The 19,538-nt window shown below is 38.7% G+C and overlaps 1 long non-coding RNA gene across 7 annotated transcripts in view; it reads left to right on the top strand.

The window, feature by feature from the left end:
* The window catches only part of LOC131405649 (uncharacterized), a 147,717-nt gene that overhangs the window by 7,150 nt on the left and 121,029 nt on the right, over positions 1-19,538 (top strand). For all 7 annotated transcript variants that reach the window (XR_009219992.1, XR_009219994.1, XR_009219996.1 and 4 more), the window contains exons 2-4: positions 12,667-12,745; positions 14,701-14,736; positions 15,164-15,269. This is a non-coding gene — a long non-coding RNA (uncharacterized LOC131405649). The remainder of the gene's footprint in view (positions 1-12,666; positions 12,746-14,700; positions 14,737-15,163; positions 15,270-19,538) is intronic.

Below are 19,538 nucleotides of genomic sequence, written 5' to 3'. Positions count from 1 at the left end.
ATATTTTCATTTTATTTGTCTCCAGTTATTTTTTTATTTCTCCTTTGATTTATTCATTGACCCAGTCGTTGTTCAGTAGCATTTTGTTTACTCTCCACGTATTTGTGGCTTTTCTGATTTTCTTTGTATCGTTGATTTCTAGTTTCATACCGTTTTGGTGGGAAAAGATGCTTGGTATTATTTCAATCTTCTTAAATTTATGGAGACTTGTTTTGTGGTGTAATGTGTGATTAATCCTGGAGAATTTTCATTTGCATTTGAAAAGAAGGTGTATTCTTTGCTTTTTGGATGAAATGCTCTGTATATATCTACTAGGTCCAGCTGTTCTAGTGTGTCATTTAAGGCCCATGTTTACTCATTAATCTTCTGTTTGGATGATCTATTCGTTGGTGTAAGTGGAGTGTTAAAGTCCCGTACTATTATTGTGTTACTGTCTATTTCTCTTTTTATGTCTGTTAATAATTGCTTTATATATTTAGGTGCACCTACATTGGGTGCATAGATATTTACAAGTGTTATATCCTCTTGTTGGATTGTTCCCTTGATCATTATATAATGCCCTTCTTTGACTTTTTTAACAGTTTTTGTTTTAAAATCTATTTTGTCTGATATGAGTATTGCTACCCCAGCTTTCTTTTCATTGCCATTTGCGTGGAGTATCGTTTTCCATCCCTTCACTTTCAGTTTGTGAGTGTCTTTAGGTCTGAAGTGTGTCTCTTGTATGCAGCATATATATGGGTCTTGTTTTTTTATCCAGTCAGCCACCCTTTGCCTTCTAATTGGAGCATTTAGTCCATTGACGTTTAAAGTAGCTATTGATAAGTATGTACTTACTACCATTTTTTAACTTTTTTTTCTCTGTGTTTTAGTAGTCCTTCTCTGTTCCTTCCTTCTTCTATACAGAATTGATGGTCTCTTTAGTTTGACCTCTGTCTGAAAGCTCTACTCTTTAACTCCCCTTCTCCCTCATTTTATGTTTCTGATATCATATCTAACCTCTTTTTTGTGCATTTGTATCCATTACTCTCTTATCATGGAAATAGATAATTTTTCCTATTTGTGGTCTTCTCTTTTCCCCTTAAATCAGTCCCTTTAACATTTCTTGTAGCACTGGTTTCTTGGTGACAAACTCCTTTAACTTTTGCCTGTCTGGGAAATTTTTGATCTCTCCTTCCATTTTGAATGATAACCTTGCTGGGTAGAGTATTCTTTGCTGTAAGTTTTTTCCTTTTAGCACTTTAAATATATCATGCCACTGTCTTCTAGCCTGTAAAGTTTCTGCTGAGAAGTCAGCTGATAGCCTTATGGCGTTTCCTTTGTATGTAACTTGACTTTCTCTTGTGGCATTTAGGATTCTCTCTTTATCTTTAATTCTGGACGTTTTGATTATGATGTGTCTTGGTGTGAGCCTCATTGCGTTTATCTTGTTTGGGGCTCTCTGTGCTTCCTCTATCTGGATGTCTGTTTCCTTCCTTAGGTTAGGGAAGTTTTCATCTATTATTTCTTCATATAGATTCTCTGCCCCTTTGTCTCGCTCTTCTCCTTCCAGGACACCTATAACACAGATATTAGTGCACTTAATGTTGTCCCAGAGGTCCCTTAGACTGTCCTCACTCTTTTTAATTCTTTTCTCTTTTACCTGTTCAGCTTGGGTAATTTCTTCTAGTCTTTCATCCAGCTCGCAGATCCGTTCTTCTGTATCCTCTACTTTGCTTTTGAGTCCCTCTAGTGAATTTTTCATTTCCAGTATTGTATTCTTCATTTCCGTTTGATTCTTTTTTATATCTTCCATTTCTTTGTTGACATTCTCACTGAGTTCATCTATTCTTCTCCCCAGATCAGTGAGCATCCTTACCACTCTTTGTTTGAACTCTCTGTAGGGTAGGTTGCTCATTTCTGTTCCACTTAGTTCCTTTTCTGGGGTTTTGTCCTATTCCCTTACTTGGAATGTATTCCTTTGCCTCCTCATTTTGCCTCTTTCCCTGTGCTTGTGTCTACATACTAGGTAGGTCAGGTACGTCTCCTGCTCTTGGATAGGTGACCTTATATAAGTGATGCCTTAGGAGGCCTTCAGTGTGCTTCCCTCAGTTCTCAATGTTCCAGAGGTTTCCCCTATGTGGGCTACGTGTGTCCTTCTGTTGTGGCCTGCTTGCTCTCCCTGTAGGCACCCAGGGAGGCCGAGTTATGCTCCTGGCCAGCTGTTGCAATGCTCAGCTGCTTGTAGTTGTTGTGGGCCCTTTAGTCTCTTTATCAGGTGTGGGGACCCCCAGCACAGTTGGCTGCAAGTTCTAATAGCACATTTGTGTTGCAGTATTTCTTTTAAGTCAGTAGGCCCCCAGCGTGTCAGGTTTTTAGGTTCAGGGGCTTGCAATTGCTATAAGCCTCCAGCCTTTAGGTCTCTTGTCAGCTCTCTGAGGACTGCAGCTGGGTGGGCCTGGCCTCAGGCACGGGACCACCCAATTGTTTCAGGCTGTGGAAGGTGGGGCAAACCCCCTATGTGTCTTTGAGAAGCATAAGTCTTCTGCAGCTGACAAGCCCTGCTGCCCACAGGTCCACACACAGTCAACACAGTCCTGCCCTGTGTGCGTGCCCTGACCTCCTGAAGTGGACCCAGTCTCTCTATGACGTGAGCCCCTCACACTCCACCACTGCCTCACACTCTCCACCCACTGCTTGTGCACACCCTGCCCCACTGATGTGCCTCAGTTGCCAGGCTGCAGAGAATCCAGTCACCAATCTATGCAGGCCCACAAGTTGTCTGAGGGCTTGTTGTTGGGTGGGGCCAGTCTCTAGGGTGGGCTGCCTGCCCTGGCTGAGCTGAATTTAATCGGTGCTCTAGTGGGTGGGGCAGACCTGGGCTAGCAGGCCCCAGGGAGAACTCCAATGGCGTCTGTGTCAGCACGCCCACACCAGGCCACAACAATGGGCGCCGCCAATGTCCCAGTCCCTGGAGAGGTCTTACCTCTCACCAGATGCACTCAGGGCCTATCAGGTGAGTTTCTTTTCACCAAAACACTGTGTACCTTTCTTTCTGGTGATTTTAGGTTGCTTTCTGAAACAGGTGAGTTTCCACGTGGGCCCTTGAAGAGCTGGTTTTAATTTCTTTGTGAACCAGCTTTTCTGGGGTTACTCCCCAATGTTTTAGTAGCAGGCAAAGTCAGATATTATGCCACTCATCCTAATTGTGCTGGGTCTACAAAATGCCCCCAGTGGGGGTGCTCCCCGGCTCAGGGCTCCGCTCCTCCAGGGAGGGCTGTGTACCTGTGGGCTGCTCCTGGGTGGCCGTGAAGCTGGCGGCTTGTGAAGGCGGCATTTTTTCTCTCCAGAAGGGAGTTTCTGCCTCTTCCACCTCGATTAGGATTGTCCTTTGTTGCAGGAGTTCCTCTTATCCAGTTTTCAGTTCTCTCTCAGGGGTAATTTTTCCACAAGTAGTTGCAAATTGGCTATGTCCGTGGGAGGAGGTGAGTTCAGAGTCTGCTTACTCCGCCATCTTGACTTCTCTCCTATGCTTGGAAGTCTTTCACTGATTACTCTTTAATAATTTTCTGCAAACAAATATGTATAAATTGAAATAATTAAATTTCCAGTGGCAATAGTGTTCTAAATGTTTAACTTTCTTTTTCTCGATTGTCATCATTAATTGTTAGTTCACTATTGACAAAGCAGCATAAATAAATGAGAAATTTTGGTAAATAGTCATTCAAAAACTTTTATTGGAAATGCATTATTAATGAGATGAGTTAATTTCCCTAATTAGTTCATATACTTGTGAATGAATATTATTTATAGAATAAGGAATACTGATTTCTATTTTTTATTTCTGTAGATATGACAACTGAAAAATTTGTTCATATAAAAAGGTAGATTGGAATAGAGTTTTGTTATAGCTGCAAGTGCTGTTTATTTGCTATTGTTTCTTATTCCTAAACTCACTCTGCTCTACTCCTCTGTGGGATGCAGGCGCTGGGATTCAGAAGAGTGCATTTGCCAGACCCCTCTGCTGGCTGGCCTCTAGGGGGAGACCAGAAGGCAGGCAGAGGGAAAAGAGGAATTCCTTCCTGTTTTCTCTATACTAGTCAGTGATGCTCCAACTGCAGCTGGTTGCTCCCGAGTTTCTTTTGGTGCTCTCAGAGCCAGACCCAGCCCTGCTGTGCCCTACTCCACAGTGGTTGTAAAGCACCCCTTCCTCCTCAGAGGGCTGTGCGCTAGCCCTACAGTGTTCCTCTTCTTCCCCTGGATTCCCCCAACCCCTGGGGTTGTAGCTGCTTCCTGCAGTTACCTCTGAGTTACTTCAAATTCTTTTTTTTTTTTCCTCTGATAGCTTTAACAACAATGAAACCTATTCCCAATATTAAATCTCCTCTGTTTGAAATGTCTAGTTTGGTTTCTGGCTGGATTCTAGCTGACATCATACGTCAGTCAATTCTTTGAACTCCTTCCAGCTATATGCTAAAAATCACACAGTGATCCATCGTTATAAATTATTTTTAAATTGGCAATTGGCAACTTGATTAGGTTCTGCTTCAGTTTTTTTTTTTTTTGTTTTTGAAAGCCAAGAATTGAGGGATAAAAATCTTCAAATTATAAAAGTATTTGTTATTCAGTCATTAGGGCTATTCATTTTCCCAATTTCTGGGAGATTTTCCAAAAATAATTTATCAAGACTGATTAAATGGCTATTAATTATAGCTGTTACTTGTGGTACCTTGTTTATTGTACACATTAAGAAAGCATTGGGCATTATCATTAATTTCAATGCACTTTTGCCACCACTGTATTTTTGATAAAATGCTTCTATCATATAATGTACTCTAAATATAATTTTGACCTTAGATGAACAGAATTAAATTATAAATTTATGGAAAATGTTTGCCATTAACCTAATTGAGAAATCATTGTCTGCCAAGAAACCAAATCAGACCTATTTTCTGTCAGAAAATGATTTTATTTTTCAATTTTTGTTGGTGAAAAACTTGTTTTCAAATTCTCTTTCTATTAAGTAACATCAGGAAATGCTAATATGTGGACTATTTACTATGTTTTACTATGAAAAAATTCCCAGAGAACTATAATGAAAAATAAAATTGACATTTGTTCTGTTTTTTGATGTCTGCAATTCTCACGTTGACACTAAACGTGTCAGGGAGGGCAGGGGAAGGAGATGTGGAAAACCGTTTCAAGGAGTAGAAAAATTTATTTTTCTCTCCAGTTTCTGCTTCTAAAATACTTTTCAGGGAGTGATTATCTCTCCTTTGATTGGGAGGATATTAAATAATTTTAAAAATTCTCAAAAAAGTAAGATTTTCATTTTGCAGTGGTATCCTTGAGGTGTCATAACTCCTTTATTCAAAAGGAGAATATACTTGCTGAATTTTGAAATGTGGAATTGACACAAGACTGTACAGGCGAAATGTTGCTATAGTTCTAGTCTCTAAAAAGTAGCATTATAACCTGGGAGAATCCAGGGTGTTGAAGTCAGAATCATTGAGTCTAAGTGGTGGTCACACTACTAAATAGGAAATTCCTCAAGTACTTCACACTTCAGTGTCTTGACCAATAAAATGAGCTAATAATATCTATGTTGCAGGGTAGTTTTGAGGATCAAATGAAGAAATGTCTATAAAGCACTTAAGACGGCGTCTGGCACGTGGGAGGCAATCACTCAATGGTGGCTGTTGTTAAAGGCTGCTCCTCGCCTGCTCTTTCCCGGTGTGGACATGGACTGGATCCTAACAGTCTGGGAGGCTGCACTGCATTCATCTTCATGTTATGCCCGTCGTCTTCCTGGTATCCTTGCTGTTTTTGCCCTGTGCCCTTCTGCTGTGGGACGTATTGCACATCCATTTATCAGGGCAGTCTTTAGACAGTTGTTTTCTAGTGGCAGTTTTGTTTTCCTCCAGCATACCCTGTGTCTGTGTCTTTCCGCTGTTTTGTGCTTCTGCGTGCCTCTCCTGTGAGTGTGTGTTTTTTGCTCCGGTGCCTGTATCATCTTCCTGGATGCTGTTATATTTCCCATGTTTTACTGTTTAACCATTTCAAACCCACGAACCACTATGCAGTATAGATACCATTCGATTCTCCAATTTTAGGGCTTGATATAATATGGCACAGGGTATGACTTGAATATAACCAGGTCCTTTCCCTCTTAAAGAAGTGATTTGCTCACGGTCTCTCTTATGCAGTAAAGTATCAGGATGCTCTTCTATCTGTGGACCTTTCCCTGCTACATTATCATTCTTTTCAAGTGAGCAGAAGAGAAAAATAATTAAAGACGTTAACTTGAATATTTGGTGTCTGAAGACAAATATATTATTTTAAAACAGTTGAAAAATAATGACTACAATTTCCAACTCCAGATGCTTCCCTGTGTCTAGGGCATAGGGTGGCTTTTAACTCCCTTTTAACTATCTCAAAAGTTGGTATTTGGGGAATTTAAAAAACTAATATACTTCAGATTTAGGAAACCCTTAATACTCGCAATCTTTGGTGATATTAGAGTCACAGATGAAGTTATACTTCTGCTCCTTGACACATCCCCTGTTTGTATTGTCATCCTCATGCTTCTTTTGGACCAAAGATTTCTTTTGATCTTCTCTCTAGACAGACTTCTTCCAAAATGGACTGGCAGAAGGGACGGTGAAAAGCTTCACTTAGCGTGAGCCTCTCCCCTTCAAGTTAAAGGAGCACCCACGCCAGAAAATAATCCTCACTTTTGTCTGTGACTGTAGTACCCCAATGGAGTCAGTAGCTTTTAAGGAGAAAATCCTCATGAGCGTCACTAAGAACTAAAGGGGAAAGGAAGAAAATCTTGGAGCGTCTATGTCTGTTATGAACCTAGTATTTTTTAAAAATTCAAAGTAAACCTATTCTTTAGAATTACATTTTCAGGGACATCAAAGAAAACATATCTTCCAGTTCTTGAAATAGCTCACGAGAATTTCTCGAACATCTTTCGAACTTGTTCACTGATTCCTCTTCTCTCACAGTTGCTAGATGCACAGATGTTTTCTCTTCAAAATGCAGTACGTTAAAAATGAAAAAAAATGTTATAAGCCAATGTTACTGCAATAACAAAAAAAAAAAAAAAAAGAAAAAAATTACCATGAAAAGCCCTTCCTCTGTTTCAGTAGGATTACAAGGTTTCCATCTCCATGGTTTCTATTTCAATTTTATCTTTTGAAATCAAATTAAATCTTTTTCTTTCTTTGAAATGCCAGGCTCCATTTGTGGTAATAGTGTCTGACAGTTCTAGGCTTTTACCAAAACTTCTCAGTGAAATTGTGTTAGATGATTTCTTTACTCTTCGTATTGTTATTTAAAAATGAAAAACAAAGACAAGACTTTCTTTTTATGAGAAAGTCTAACAGAGCATTGGCATTTCCTAGTTATGAGAATACAGTATCTTTCTTATCAATTTAATTAAGTTTGTAAGACCTAAGTCTAAATAAGATTTTGGTTACACTGTATGAGAGAAAATTCATTTATTATTACAATCACACTGACAACTTAAAATGAATACTTAAATGTGAATGATCACAAGTAATTATAACCCTTATGTATTTTCTTTTTAGAAAGGATTAGAAAGTGCATTTTTTTAACTTAACAAATTGTTATGGTCGTAGCAGTTATTTTTTTTCCCTCTATCAGTGAAAACGGGGGTATGTCTAGTTAATCTTCTGAATGAAGATATATATATGTATACATTCAAATACATGCATGCACACATTTGGTTGTGTTTACATGCATTTCTTACATAATTAAACAAAACGCTATTTTGAATGGGTTTTACTTATTTTAATTGAGCAAAGAGAAATTGTGGCTAATTTTATAAAAAAACTTAAAGAGCTGGCCCAGTGGCATAGCAGTTAAGTGCGCGCTCTCCGCTGTTGGCAGCTGGGGTTCGGATCCCTGGCGTTCACCAAGGCACCGCTTGTCAGGCCACGCTGTGACGGCGTCCTATATGAAGCGGAGGAAGATGGGCACACATGTTAGCTCAGAGCCGGTCTTCCTCAGCAAAAAGAGGAGGATTGGCATGAATGTTAGCTCAGGGCTGATCTTCCTCACACACACAAAAAATAAAATAAAATAAAAATTTAACTTTGAAATACAGTCAGAACTATTTAGACAATTCACAGATAATTTATTCTTATCTAGTGCTGTTTTAGAGATCAGGAAAATTTCGAAGCCTGAGAAATTTAGCTGCATTCAGGCAGCCAAAATATTTTTCTTTTTCCTCTAGCCTACACTTAGCTTCTTGCTGCCTAATTGGCACATGGTGGAACTATTGCTGGTTATGACACAGCCAGCAAGTCTCTTAGTAAAGGGAGCTGAAGATTTCATAAATAAATAAAAATTATTAAGTTTAATAATAAAGCCTTTAGTGCTGGTTTCTATGTCTTTGAGTTTAAGAAAGTGGGACAACTGACTATAATTCAGTTATTTCTGAAAACATTTTGGATTCTATAATGCATGCTAAAATACTTTTGATCAAAATGTTTTAATCAATGGCTAAGTGCTAGCATTGTCTAAGGCTTGCTCAGACATTCATAGAGAACAGTGGAGCAGGACGTTATTCTGTAACATACCAGAATAATTGCAAATTAACGTCTAAGAAAGTTAAAGTAAGTCCGAAGGAATTAAAATAGAAAATCAAATTTTCTTGCTCATGTGGGTTAGAATTCCAGAGAAATTGAAGTTTCATGCTTTCCAATTTCTTGTTTGCTCAGTCTTAGCTGAGGGGTTTGTGATAGCTGGGAAGACTTGAGGTTCTTTTAGCAGCTGTGGACCAAACGATCTTTTACTTGATTGGGTATAGCTTTTTCAGAACCTCAGAAGAGGAATCATTCTCTCCCATGTGTCCCTTTGAAAGAGATCGACGATTCAATGGAACTAGAAGATTGTATCCGTGTGGTACAAAGAGCAGAACTGCTTGGATCGTGAGTTAGCTGGGACTGGGCCACTTCTCCCTATGGGAAGGTTACACCCAACTTTGCTTCCCACAGGACGATAGTGTTTCTCCCCTGACAGGTGAGATTGATACAGGGCCCAGGCCTCTAGCTGCTGGGTGTTAGGTATTCCCAGAGAACTCCCACGTACAACTGGCCCCACAAATCCAGACTGCTTGGTACCAAGCAGCCTCTGTATTCATTGACAAGGGAAAGGACTTGTGGGGTAGTAGGGAAGGGAGAGGAGTCCCTTCACTGAGACGCAGAGCCTGGGCCCAGATCCCAGCATGCCTTGCTATGTGACGATAGGAGGTTTGAGGGCTCAAGTCTTCTCTTTTTCCTGTTTTCTTGGCCTATTTAGTATCCCCTGTTATCCATTATTTACCACTATTCCTTAATCCATGTGTGGGGAATTTGTCTGGGGCCCTAGTTCATGATAGGTGGAGAGTCAGAAGTTACCTTATATGACAGTGCTACTCTCCTCCCCGAAATTTAGAAAACAAAATACCTAGCCTCAAAAACACAGCTTCTAATATAGTTCAAACCATTCTACTATTGATCCTCATTGGTACATAAGGGAAAGAAGGAGGGCAGAGAAAAATTTGTTTTCACCTGCATCAGGTGCCAGTTTGTTTCATTTTTTAGGAATCCATGATCTATGAACTTTAACTCAAATGGAGGAAAAAAATCTCCATTTAGGGAATTAATTATAGCACTGGCTTCCATATTTGGTGGGGAGTGGGGCGTGAGGGATGTGGGAGGGAAGAGGGATCTATTTTTGTAATTTCTCATCTCTCCTGTTGGAAACTTTCTTGTTGCTAATTTTGGAAATTTAGAGTTGTCAGACTCACTGCCATTGTTATTAGAGAAACCTCTCTAGCTTATTCAAAACTTCTTAATTTCTATCTTGCCTCTAAGCACTCGGATTCTGGTGTTCTAGTTCTACACTGAATACAGTGACATTGCTTCCACGTTCTCTCGTGTACAGGCATTTTTAGTCCTGGGCCACTTGCCTGAGGAAACTGCTTCTTGTAGAATTGGTTTGGGCTACCCGCTTTCTAGGAGGTTTTTTTTTTTACCCTGAACTCACACTTGTTCTAGCTGGAGAATCACTGTCAGCTGATTCCTGAACTGAAGGCTCTATTGATGCATCTGAAGCCTGTGCCCACAGACCCTGCTGAGAGCCAACACCTGGGGCATGTTCTCCTAGAGGCATGTCTTTCCTCAGCTTTTGCAAGTTCCAGACCTGAATAGCATTTCTTTCTTCTTCACCTTTGTCTCAAGTAGTGAGTTTTGTCTTAATATTTTGTTTCCGTCAATTCTTCCCATATTTCTTCCTTTCATTATTCTTCTTAGGTTGGTGTCTTTTCTTTAATAAATGTAGGGTAAGCATTGTTTCTTGCATCTGTGTATCATCTTTTCTTTTCATTCTCTTTTGTTTTCTCACCCAGATATTTGTTTTTTCTAAAATTTTTAGATTTTGATTCTGGGGCCTCCTATAGTAAGCGATGAAATTAAAGGGTTCTGTGTCTGCCAAAAGCATCTATTGTTCAAGCAAACCTGTCCATCCTCACCATCCTGAGTTGGATAATCTCACCAAATATAGTCTCCGATCAGACCAAAATCTGTCAGACTTGGACTCAACCTACTCTTATCTTGCCTGGCTCTCCTTTATATGTCTCCTTGGGTGCCTCTTATTAGATTTCTAATTCCTGAGCTCTCTCATGCATATTCCCTAAGAAAACAAGCTTGTATTATCTGAAAGCACATCCAATGTCTTTGAAAATTTTGCACTGATCTTTCCAGTGTTCTTCCTTCAAATCTGTTTATATGTGGTGTGACTTATTCTTTAACTCTCATGAACTTGGAGGGGTGGGTGACTAATCTCTGTTTGCTGAGACCCTACTGCTCACCCCTGATATGTGTCCTGGGGGCCCTGGTCACCATTTCTGATCTGGAAACAACTAAAGCATCTTTTTTTCTGATAGCCTCTCTCAAAACAGTTACGGCTGGTGTATCTTCTTTACATTTTATGTCTGTTGTTGCCTTTAATGTCTCATTTTTTCTTTAGCATCTGTCTAGACTCTCTCCTTTATCCTAAGGAAATCTTTTTTCCCCAAGTTTAATCAACCAACCTTGCTTCCTTCCCTGTCCTTTTTTCTTTTCATTCTACCGCTGTCTTATGCTAGCGAGACTGAAGCCCATTTTCATATTATAGTTCCTCTTTGATTTCTTAGCCAATGTAAATCCAAAGAGATCTTCTGAGGTCCAAGGACTGTCCTTTTTAATTATATTTTTGGGCCTTTGGATTTACAGTAATTCATCTTCACCCAACAAAGGTGATATATTCTTCTTAGAGCCCTCATTCCTTATTGTTTGTTTATTGATATAATCTACTCAGAGTGAAGTGATAGATTGGGTCTCTGAAGTGTAAAGCTGAGCCAAAACTTATGTAATTAACAAATTCAGAGAGTAAATGGTGTCCGCGAGCCATTAAGAGCCTATATTCAAGCCACATGAATCTAAGAGGCTAGCCAACCTCAGCTCTCTCTGTTGGCCCTGGGCAAAGATTAAAGCATGAATAGGAATAGAATTTGGGGCATCTGATGTGGCCTACTAAGGTCTAGCACTAACAATTAAAAACAATTTTTAATATAGTGAAATATACATAATATAAAATTTACCATTTTAGCTATTTTTAAATGTACAGTTCAGTGGCATTAAGTACATTCACATTGTTGCGCAGTCGTCACAACTATCCATCTCCAGAACATTTTCATCATCCCAAACTGAAACTCGCTACCCATTCAACAATAACTCCCCATTCCGCACTCCCTCCAGCCTCTGGTAACCACTATTCTACTTTGTCTCTATGAATTTGACTCTCCTAGGTACCTCATGTTATTAGAATCATACAATATTTGTCCTTTCATGACTGGCTTATTTTACTTAGCATAATGTCTTCAAGGTTCATTCGTCTTTTAGCATGTGTCAGAATTTCATTCCTCTTCAAGGCTGAGTAATATTCCATTGTGTGCATGTACCACGTTTTGTCCATCCATTCATCCATTGAGGGACATTTGGGTTTTTTCTACCTTTTGGCTATTGTGAAAAATGCTTCTACGAACACTGGTCTACAAATATCTGTTTGAATCCCTCCTTTCAATTTTTTGAGGTATACCCCCAGAAGTGAAATTGTGGGATCATATGGTAAATTTATGTTTATTTTTTTTGAGGAAACTTAATACTATTTTCCATAGTGGCTGTACCATTTTACACTCTTACCAGCAATGCAGAAGCATTCCAATTTCTCCACATCCTCATCAACACTTGTTATTTTCTCTTTTTTTGATTATAGCCATCTTAATGGGTGTGAAGTGGTATCTCGTGGTTTTGATTTTATTTTCGTTGTCCTAATGATTAATGATATTGATCATCTTTTCAGGTGCTTTATTGACCATTTGTATATCATCTTTGGAGAAATCTATCTGAGTCCTTTGCCCATTTTTTAATTGTTTTTTTTTTATTGAGTTGTAGGAGTTCTTTATATATTATGGATATTAATCCCTTATTAGGTATATGGTTTTCAAATATTTTCTCTCATTTTGTGAGTTGCTTTTCTACTCTTTTGGTAGTGTACAAAAGTTTTAAATTTTGATTAAGTCTAATTTATCTATTTTTTTTTTCTTTTGTTGCCTGTGCTTTGGGTGTCATATCCAAGAAACTATTGTCAAATCCAATGTTATGAAGTTTTCCACCCTACGTAATTTGAAGAAATGGAACTTCACAAGTGCTCTTTGGTAAGTGCCACTCAAAGATTTTAGGGCTGGTATACAATCCCCAAAATACAGTCCAGATAGAGAAGAAGGAATCAAGGAGGAAGTGGTAGAACCTCTGTCAGGAAGGCAAGACTCTTCCAGATATCCCCAGCAGGCTTCTCCTTCAGTCTGTTGGCCAGAACAGTTCATGTTGCCACTCCTGGCTGCAAGAGAGTGTGGCTGGGAAATACATAGGAGTTTTGTTATCATTGTTTGTTTTTAAGCTGAGCACATCACCCTCTAGGGTGAGGATGAAGAAAAGAAGTAGGCAATGTGGTGTCTGCTACAAGTTTTAAATTTCAGTTGGTGTACCTGAAACTTTTTCAGCAGAATTGTTTAAAACTTTATGGCACGTAGATAGTATTCTTCTTCAGAGTCCAGTGTTGACATATAACTTTCCCTATTTTTATATTTAAGTCTTTTTGTATTCAAGTCTACTTCTAGAGATAGGAGGTGGGGACCAGGGCAGGGGCCAATGACACCTGGGGTAGGATAGATAGGTACTCATGCCCGTATTCTGTTCTTTCCTGAGATCTATAAAATGTACCTGTAACTGCATCTCTAATTTGTGTTCTTTTTTCTAAGAAGAATGTAACTATTCCATTCAGGTTTTACATATTCTGCTGAGTCACTGTTATAACTATGGGTGCTCTGCAGAACACCAAGCAACCTGTCTATGCTGCAACCAACACTTATAATTCTTCTCTGGGTGCTCCCCCCACATCCTGGGGCCTCCCACACCAAGTAGGGTGCACCTACCCGGGCTAAGTGTAGAGAGCCTCTCTCCTACAATGACACCTCAGACTTTGCTCCCTGTCTGCTTCTAGTCCTCCTTAACCTGGTTTGGAAGCTTCAGCACCAAGTAGAGCTGCTCATCGGGAAAGCGCTCTTGTCTGGCCCTATGTTTCTGTACAGAATCTCTGGATTTGAATTTCTGCTCTGAATCATAGAGCTTGTATATTACCTTCTTTAAATAAATAGGTTTTTGATGACAAGATATTGCAGGAGTAGTGACTTTTTGTGTTTAGTCTTTGTATACTGAGTCATGAAGGAAAGTTAAATAGAAAAGAGTTCAATTCAAAAGGTAATAAATAGCGGCCAGCCCTGTAGCATAGTGGTTAAGTTTGGCACACTCCACTTTGGCGGCCCAGGGTCCTCAGGTTCTGATCGCAGACATCAGCCATGCTGTGGCCGCGACCCACATAAAAAATAGAGGAAGATTGGCACAAATGTTAGCTCAGGGCTAGTCTTCCTCAAGCAATAAAAAGAAGAAGATTGGCAACAGATGTTAGCTCAGGGCCAAACTTCCTCACCAAAAAAAAACCCCAAAAGATAATAAATAGCAAATATTTCTCTGTTTTTCTGTGAATTTGTTAGTTGAAAAGGCTTGAAAGTAATTTATTATGTTTTTTGGGTTTTCCTAGTATTGGGTCTTAAAATATATGATATTACCTCTGTGCATAAGGAATTCTCATATATTTACAGTGAACCATTTTATTGCCTCCAATTTTGTTCCATTTAATTTTCCCTTAAAGATCCCTTTGGACATTTTTTGACTATTTTATACCATCCCGAAGTTATGGAAATGGCAATGTGTTGTGTGGTTTCCTGTTCCTGCATGCCCCTCATGGCTGTGACCACTTACCTTTAAATGGAAATTTCATTCTCTACATCCTCTAGCCTTGGGAACAATAGAGCCTTTAATAAAGAGAAATTCAAGAAATTTAAGTGTAGTAGCTCAGCATTTTTATCCTTTTGGCTTATTTTACTCTGATTTTGCACCTTAATCCTAAAAACCTGGAACTTGGCTTTTTTTCTTTATGCACAATGCCCCATTTTAAACTTTATTTCAAGAAAATGAGTCTTTTTCTTATTTTTCTTCCCAGTGCACTGATTTCTCTGAGATTAACTTCCTGTGTTTAATTTCTGGGTTTTAGCAGCTGGTTCCCTGTATTTGGACAGCCTTTATTTCTGTAAGTATTATGGGAACATGAAGTAAGCTTTCTAAAAGTTAACCTGTTGTTGGTTTGAATACTGAATTAGACACTCTTTGAGAAACTGATTTGGGGGAGGAGCTCTTTTAATTCAATGTCCCCCATTCTGCAGTGGTTTGGCCGGGGAGCACATGGAGTGATGAGTTAGTGCAGAGAAGTTTGATATCAACAAATGACTGTCTCAAGTTCCTTGCCTGCTCTTTATTGTTGTCGTTATATTCCAATGAAAATGGACATGTATTCTTCTTATATAATGCAGTGAAAAGTTAATGTTGCAGTAATGTTTTGTTTTGAGATTGAATATGATTGAATCTTCCCTATTAAATTACATATTTTGCTATACATTAACTCGGTACATGCTTACCTGCTGTGGGGTTTTCACATCAATTTTTTTTCTTCTTTTCAGATTTTCTTAGAAAACATCTTCTGGACACCCTAGTTAAAAGTTCCTATTTTGCTTTGATCTGGAATCCTACCCTCTCCTCTGCCGAAGCAATTATCCAAAATTTCAGGTAATATGCCTTTGTTTGTTTCTATACTATAGCATTATATCTCCTTCTATACTCTCTACAACATGCTAACTTCATGCTTTATTTTTTTTTGTTATATTTAATAGCTATATTTAGTTTTCATTATGACTTTTTTTTAAACATGTAAGCTTTGAGTCTGTTTTCTGGCCCCCAAAACGTTGCTGTGATGATGAGGAGTATTTCAAATATGTTTTGGTGGGAAAAGTCATGTCTACATTGTATTTTGAGCTGAAAACAAATTTCCCACTGGAGAAAAAGATGACAAATATCATATTTCCTCTGCATATCATCAAGCAAACAGGTTTTAGAGTAATTCAGGGTCTGCTCATCCTTTTATTCCTTCATTCATTTAATAAATATTTATGGGATGTCAACTAGTGCCAGACAGTGTTCTAGGCACTTGGGATTCAGCAATGACCAAATTCCTGCTTGTGTGGCGCTTACGTTCTGGTTCAGTGGTTCTCAAACTTTGCTCCATATTAGAATCACCTGGGGAGATTTTAAACCTCCTAGGTCTTGCCTCATGCCAATTAAATCAGAATCTCTGGGGATGGACTTAGAAGTGAGTCTTGTTTTTGAAACTTCCCAGGTGATTCCAATGTTCCTCTAAATTTAAGAACCATCCATCTACAGCAGGAGTCATCACACTGTAGCATACATCAGAATGATCAGAAGGGCTTGTCGCAATTCAGGATAGTTTCTGATTCACTAGTCTGGGGCTAGGCCTAGAAATCTGCATTTCTAACAAGTTCCCTGGTGATGACGAGCTGCTGGTTTGGGGACTAAACTTTGAGAATAACTGATATAGAGCCTTGACACGCAATGCGTGGTAGCAGAGCCGCAGCATGGGCCTGAGAGCTTGTTGGAAGTGCAGAATTTCCAACCCCACCCCAGACCTAATGGGTCAGAATCTGCATATAACAAGATCTCCAGGTGATTCAAATTCATGTTAAAGTTTGAGAAGCTCTGCTTCAGTGGACTTGGTCACGTGCGTGCCATGCAAACGACAGGTTTATTTCTTGACTCTTGAGTATGCTTTTACATAAGACGATGTCACATACTTTGGAAACAAAGCACTACAGTGGTGATTTATAATGAAATAATCTGTTATTTTTTGTCTTTTACTACCACAAAGGGCTTGTAGTGGCAAATACAATTGAAAAATAATTCTCCAAGTTGAAAACAAGACCCTCCCCCCTATTTTTGTTAGAAAATTTACCATAGAAAACTTGTAATTTCATTCTCTGTCTCTTTGAAATATATGTAAAACTTAAAAGCTAAATACGCCTCTAGCTAGGACCTGGGAGCTATACCTTTGAAATATAATCAAGGAAGATATTGCCTCTGTCTCCCAGGCTTAGAGAGGATAAGAGCCTAACTTTGTTGGGCCCCTCCCTTCAAGTTGCAAAACTACCTCTTGTCAACGAAGATATGAGAAGTTCATTTTTCCTTTGGGTAAAGTCAATTAGCTAATGCAAATGGTCACCCCAACTACCAAGTGAATTTGGGATGAACTATGTGTGACAAATGGTGCTGCCAAATCCTCTTACTTGAGGACTAGTTATCATTTATCTTGAACATGTCTGTAATGGGTTGTATCTGCATGGCTATGTGAAGGCTGAGATTTCTATGTATCTTTGCAATCTCTTAGAAGATTGCCTGAGGTACACATCACATTCTGGATTAATGTTTATTCAATGATAAAATTCCTTTCTTTCTCTTCTACCTTTGTGGAGATGTTTTCTGGGTGGAGAGGAAAATTTTAATTACATTTTTCCCAACAGGCTGTATTCAGTATTTTACTAACTTTCCAGACCACTATCTTTCCCTAGCTAGCCATGGCACCCATTCTGCGTATGACATTTTGAGAGGGGAGAGATAAGAGAGAATACTAAGAGAATATATTAGTCTAAAAAAACAGTCTAATTCAGATATTGTTTCCCAAGCCTTTAAAAAAAAACTCTTAATTATGGAGTTTTTCAATCAAGTATAAAAGTAGACAGAATAGTATAATGAACCCCTCTGTATTCATCTCCCAGCTTCAACAATTAAGACTTTTTCCAATCTTGTTTCATCTATATCTACTTTTGATTTTTTGGTTGAGGTATTTTAAAGCAAAACCTAGATATCCTATCATTTAACCTGGAAATACTTCAATAGGTTTCTTTAACATATTTCTTTTTTTAAAAAAAAAAAAAAAACCATAACTATTCACAATAGCCAAAAGATAGAAACAGCACAAGTGTCCATCAGTGAATGAATGGATAAACAAATTGTACATACATACAATAGAATGTTATTTAGCCATAATATGCTACAATGTGGACAAACCTCCAAAACACTATGCTAAGTGAAAGAAAACTAGACACAAAAAGTCACATATTGTGTGACTCCATTTATATGAAATATCTAGAATAGATAAATCCATAGAGACAGAACGCAGATTGGTGGTTGCCAGGGTCTAGGAGGAAGGAGAAATGGGGAGAAACTACTTGATGTTTAAGAGGTTTTACCGTGGAGTGATGGATCTATTTTGGAGCAAGATAGAGGTGGTGGTTGTGCAACATTTGGAATGGAAAATTTTTAGTCCTTCGTCATCTCTTATGGGACAATAACAAGTGAAGAGGTGAATATTTGAAGCAATTACGAATTGTGAAATGTTACAATGAGAACAAACGTTGTGCTGAGACAGAAAATAATTGGGAATTTCTTTTAGATGGCAAGGTCAGGGAAGACATTTCTGAGGTTGTAGTATTTAAACTAAGGTCTAGAAGTTGAAGAGAGAGGCTTCCAGTAGAGTCAAGGGTCTTGAGGTGAGAAAGAGGTTGGCATGTTTGAGGACTGAATGTAGGTGTGGGTAACAGATGTGTCTGCTCAGACTTTCCCTACAAGAGGTTCGGGCCTGTCGCTGGCTTACGGTGTACCTGGATAAATGGGACTTGACTCGTCATTCTTCTGTGAACTGAATAGTTATCATCTACTCTTCCTTCAAATTATGGTGGACTGAGGGTGTTTATGTATACTGGGGCAAGGACAATTGTGTTTTTATTTCTTTATCACTCTGTTCATCCTTAACTGGGTAAGACAAAGGGGTATGAAAAATGTTGATAGTACTGGATATATACTAGGTATGTATCCAGTACATAATGTGGATAATACTAGGATACAGTAATAAAACAATTCCTGAAAAGAAGGATGGGATGAAGAAACTGAGCAAAGCCAGAACACCACAGGGACCGAGGGCTGGAGAAGGAAATAGAAGGCTGGAGGGAGAGGGATGGGGACAGCCAGGGGAGGAAGCCATTCTCTCTGTTGTGTGGTGGGTAGAAATGGGTTGGGATCACCTCTGCCCCCTCTAGCGGTATGCCCATAAACAAGTCACTTTACCTCTGGAAGCAGCAGCTGTGAAATGGGAATTGCATTAGTAATACTTATCCTATAGGGATTATGTGAGGCTTAAATGAGATCATGATTGAAACTGGCTTAATAGGGTGCCTAACACGCAAGTAAGCCCTGAAGTGTTCACTTCTGCTGTGGATATTACACATTTTCTTGTTCCTCAGCTTTCTAAACCTTCTCAAATTCATGTTGTGTTCTCATGTTTTTATACATCCCATTCATATTCTGGCTCTCCTTTCTGGGTTTTAAAAATGCCCCCATAGAGAAAATTGTTAAAGTTTCTGAATGGCCCAAGTTTTCTCTTTAACCTCTTAATACATTTTAAGTAAGGGAGAAGCTTCTTTGTTACCAGAACCTGTGTTACTGATTCTAGTCAGTACATTCATTCTGGTCATTCAAACGGCAAAATGGTAATTGAATTCAACCATTATTCGAAGAATTTAGTTGTTTGAATTAAATAGCTTAGACACTTTTGTGTTTGGAAACTCTGGCATACTCAGAAGCATTTGTTAAGTACCAATTGTAAACAAAGCATGGGATTAAATGCTTTTGAAGAGGTGGAGATGAATTAGATGCAAATAATGTAGGTTTAATATTTCTAGCACTTTTCCAGCATCTTTAACAGTTATTTTCTCTTTAGATTCATAGCATATTTTACGAGTTTATTACATTTTATGGATTTTTTAATATGCAGAAATAGAAGTTCAGAAAGGCAAAGTGAGCTGCTCATGAGTAGTAAATTGCAGTAATAGGATCTGAATTTGTTTATTTTTTTTGGCTCCCAAGCCCAGTGCTCTTTTCACCACATAAAAATCCAGGTAGATAAAGCATATTCACTTACTTAGCAACTGA

The sequence above is a fragment of the Diceros bicornis genome, chromosome 5 (genome assembly GCF_020826845.1).
Source record: "Diceros bicornis minor isolate mBicDic1 chromosome 5, mDicBic1.mat.cur, whole genome shotgun sequence".
NCBI lineage: Eukaryota > Metazoa > Chordata > Mammalia > Perissodactyla > Rhinocerotidae > Diceros > Diceros bicornis.
Note: the sequence above shows the minus strand (reverse complement) of the source record. Positions and strands in the feature narration are given on the sequence as shown.